This window comes from Tupaia chinensis, unplaced genomic scaffold (assembly GCF_000334495.1).
Source record: "Tupaia chinensis unplaced genomic scaffold, TupChi_1.0 Scaffold149922_1, whole genome shotgun sequence".
Taxonomy (NCBI): Eukaryota; Metazoa; Chordata; class Mammalia; order Scandentia; family Tupaiidae; genus Tupaia; species Tupaia belangeri.
In genome coordinates this window covers 382,941-387,692 of record NW_006209766.1, presented here as the reverse complement: position 1 = coordinate 387,692, position 4,752 = coordinate 382,941, and the positions used below count along the sequence as shown (strand labels likewise).

The window sequence follows — 4,752 nt, the reverse complement described above, 5'->3', positions numbered from 1 at the left end:
CAACGGCCGCAGGCTCCGGGAATTGCTCTACCCCGAGTCCCTTCAGATTCCCGGAGTCCGCCACCAGGCCTGGAACAACCGCCGGAACGAAAAACAGCGGCTCCCACAGCCGGGCGACATTTCCCAGACTCCTCCGCGTCGGAGACAAAAGTTAGCCGGACCGCGAACGGAGGGCTTTTCGTCCCCAGAAAACTACAATCCCCAGAAGTCCCTGCGGCCACGCGGACCTGGCCTATCGCGAGAAACATTGTCTCGGCCTTTATTTATTTTTAAAGAATTATTTTCTTGAACTTAATTAATTAAGGAGAGAGGGACAGAGAGAGAGAAAATGAGAAAGCAAGCCACCAGGTCCGGGACTCGAACTGCTGTCAACCATGGGGGGGTCCAGCACTCTCAACCACCACGTCACCTGCCGGGCCCTGTCTCGGCTTTTATGAAATTATACCACCGGAAGCTGTAGACCCTGCGGGTCAACAGGGCATAGGCCAAGTGCCAAGAGCACACAGTCGTCTTCTGGTGACCTGTACTTCCCAGATCCACCGGCAGCCCTCCAGTGAATTGTGAGAACGAACCCGTTGCTGGGACCAGGAAACTACATTTCCCACAGTATTAGACCGCGACAAGGTCTTTTGGGTCATTTGTGCGCTTACAAACGCGATCTCCTCTCAGAGGCGGACAAGACCCTCCGGAACAGTATCCCGAACTGGCTTTTGTAGGAAAAGGTCTTCCCTCGTCCAAACCTTGACTGCCCCACTCTTCAACTCCTATGGTCTTCGAGTATATGGTGCCCTCTTGGCTAGAACGGTACTCCCCAGAATGTCCTGTGCCTGGACTGTCACAGTAGTTGTTTGCCAACCAAGGGCATTTCCACCCCATGCAGACAGATCGTCTCTGAGGACAGAATTCCCACTTCTATGCTGAGACTTTCTGCGGAGCCTGGGGAAGTCACATCGATTATACCAACATTAATCTTGCTAACAGACACTTCATTCCAATACTTGGGGGTGCTCCCTGCATGCTGCCCCTAACATTGCATTAGACCTAGAAAAGGCTTTCTATCTCTGTTAAACACTGGCATTCTTTTGCTGACTCTAAGTCTCTGGGGAACAAAGATTTTTTTTTTTTAGTTTTAAAAGAATTATTTATTTAACTTTATTGATTATCTTTTAATTTGCTATAGTTCATGTGTGCTCACCAGAGAGAGAAAACGTAAGTAAGCAAGCCACTAGGTTCAGGACCCTAGTGGAGGCAGATCATGTGGGAGTCTTAAGGCCTAAAACACTATGCCACCTTCCCACCCCATGTTTTTTTTAAACTGTCACAGTTCTGGGAATTAAATATCACACTCACATGTTATACTAATGTAGAAGCATTGTCTAATGAATATCATCCGCAGAAGAAGTACTTGACACGTACAAGATAATTTATAGCCATTCTACTTATAATTTTTTAAGTGAAATTAAAATGTAATTAAAAATTTAGGCAGGGGGACCAGGAGATGGCATGATAGTTTTGTCACTAGACTCACATAGTTGACCACGATTCGAGTCCCAGACCTAGAGTTCTAAAACTCAGGCTGAGTGAGTATGCTTGCCTGCACGAGGCCTGGTGGTTTAGGCGCTGACTCCCACAGTTCCTAGACCTTGCTTTCTCATTTTCCCTCTCTCTCTCTTTCTCTGTCTCTCAATGGTGAGCGTGTATACCCTGTAGCAAATTAGAAAATAATAAAATAAAATAAATCTTAAAATTAAAAAAATCATAGCACCAGCTGGCTTCCTTTCAAGATTTGAGTATGTTATAAGAAAAGATCTGCCCAGACGAAATATTTTCCCATGTATAACTTTATCATACAATGACAAAGTAGCTTTCAAAATTATACTCATTTAGTATAATTTTGTTAGTGCCAACACTCAGTTTTGTGAAGTCGTCAAATTTTGCCAATCTACTAGGTGAAATTGTAATTCATGACTTAAATTTGCATTTTTCCTTTTTCCTTTTTTTTTTTTTTCGAGAGATTTTTCACTACAGGGCGCATGCACTCACCAGACAGACAGAGACAGAAAGCGAGAAATCACCCCCCAGAGGGGATGGCCACGCCGCAATCCCTTCTCCTCCATTCTCCTCTTGGGATCTTGGGCACGCACACACACACGCCCAGTGTGGGTTTTAATCCACCGGGTCCAGGACGCGAACCACAGTCAACTATGTGGGAGTCCAGCGACATAGCCATTACGCTAACTGCTGGTTCCCTTTCTTTTTATTATTTTATTCATGATAGTGTGTGTGTACATGAGAGAAAAACAGGCATCCTTGACAAGGCCTCATCATGTCACGGTCCCCTTCTCCTACCCCTCTAACTCAGAATCTTGAGTGTGCACGTTGCGTGCCTAGATTGGCTCTGGTCAACCTGGGATCTAAACCCATGTGGGGGCTATGTGGCTTCTAGCACTGCAGTTCAGTATACCACCCCAATTTCTATGTCCCTCTGCAAAGTGGTGACACTGATGCTCACCCCACAAGCTTGCAGTCATGAGCCATGCCAAGACCACGGCTGGAAATAGGCAAAGTGCACTGTATCCTTTCTTTCCTTTCTTCCTTCCAAACAGCCAGATGATCAAATCCGTCAGTAAACAATGAATATGCAAAAAATTTTAATAGACCACCATCTTTACCTGCCCACATGGTTTTGAATCATGCATTCCAGAAATTTGGCTCTCTGATTTATACATTACATACCACCAGAAAACACATATGATACATCAAGATCCATCCTCTTCTCATGGAGCCAACAGACTCTCATTACTTGGGGGGGTGGGGGAGAAAGAATCAAATGTAATAATACTTACTACCATTTAAAAGAATACACTGTAATAGCAACAGTAGGAATGTTATGATTAAAAATACAGCTTATGGGCAGGGACCAGCAGGTGGCGTGGTGGTTAAGATGCTGGACAGTCCCACATGGCCAACCATAGTTTGAGTCCTGGACCTGATGGCTTGCTTTTTCTCATTCTTTTTCTCTCTCTGTGTCTCTCTCTGATCAAATTAAAATAAATGAATGAATAAATAAAAATTTTTTAAAAGATACAGCTTATAATCCTTAATTATGATATTGTAAAGAATGTCTATAACTTTTGAAATAAAAAAAGGAGTTGAGGGAGGGTGGAGAGTGAAGTGGAGAAGGTTCTAGAAGCTGGGTTCAGCCTTGCAGTGCTAGAAGCCCTGGGAGTGCCTCAGTGTGGGTCAGGATGAGAAGTGCTCTAGAACTTTCTGTCTAATCAACTGCTCACACTTCCAGTGGGATGCAAAGTGCTGGCTATTTTTTTTTTAAATAGAACTCAAGTATCATCATCAATTTTGAATTCTCCATAGTCTTTAAGATACTTCACTCCAATATATAGGCTTTTTGGATGTTTCATGCCCTGTGTGATGTCAAACCTTCATTTCCTCCCAGTGACCGCACGTAAGTAGCAAGGGATCTTTTATAATGATTGAACCACTCCATTTCTTCGTCAGACGTGTGCATTTGGCAAGACACTGATCCAAAGCCACCAGTCATACAGGCATGCAGCATCAATTTAACAGGGTCGAAATTTCATGGCTGATATCAAATTATTTTGTCCGCTTGACTTCACTTTATTTACATCGGACTGGTTTTTCTCATACAAAACTTTCTGCTCCCCCAGAACGTGTCTCATTGAAGGCGGGCAGCCTCCGTTCAGGCACGTGATACAGCTGGCAGCTCTACGGCTTTTGCAGAACCTAAAGGCTGTGTCCAGTCCTCCAACTTAGTCAACCACCAGCTCTCATGTCGAAATAGTTGTGGAACTCCTGGCAACCGGGATCCTGTTGTGCACTGTCCTGCAGCTCTAGCTCCTCGCCTCTGCATTTTCCTTCTAATGAGATGGAGAGTCTTTTCAAATGTCAGTGGGCCTACTGTTTCTTTAACAGGCAAAACCAAGCCATTTTTTAACCTTGTTTTGTTCTGTTTTTGTTTATTGTTTTTTTTTTTGCCTTACTTTATTCTTCTTATACTTTTTAAAATTTTTATTTATTTACTTTAGTATTTATTATTATTATTTTTTTAAACATCAGATTGCTATACATCATTTGGCTTGTAAAGAGAGTTTACCCGGGAACCAGCAGTTAGCGTAATGGCTATGTCGCTGGACTCCCACGTAGTCGACCGCGGTTCGTGTCCTGGACCCGGTGACTTAAAACTCACACCGGGCGCGTGTGCGTGCGTGCCCAAGATCCCGAGAGGAGAATGGAGGAGAAGGGATTGCGGCGTGACCATCCCCCCTGGGGGGTGATTTCTCACTTTCTGTCTCTATGTCTCTCTCTGTCTGTCTGGCGAGCGCACGTGTCCTACAGTGAAAATCTCTCCAAAAAAAAACCCCCCCAAAAAAGAGAGTTTACACAATGTGAAAACACCTCAGACCAGTTCAGTTGAGAATACTATACACGTTATCATCAAGTAATAAACCATTTATTTTTTTTAATTTTACATTTATTCAAACATTTATTCACTGAGCATCATCCCAGCATACATGTGATTTCCTGTCCAGAACACACTAGATTAAACATAGTGGCTTACCATACATGTTAGGATCGACAATTTTCCATTTCTTGTTTCATATATATATATATATATATATGTATTTATTTTTCTCCATTTCTCACCTTCTGCTTTTTCCCACCTCTTCCCACACTGTCTATAGTTGCTTTCCATTCCTCCCCCCCCCCCCCACC

The 4,752-nt window shown here is 43.6% G+C and overlaps 1 pseudogene; it reads right to left on the bottom strand.

The window, feature by feature from the left end:
* Positions 1 to 3,243: 3,243 nt before the first annotated feature.
* LOC114006722 (DNA replication complex GINS protein PSF1 pseudogene) overlaps positions 3,244 to 4,752 on the bottom strand; it is a 2,817-nt pseudogene continuing 1,308 nt past the window's right edge.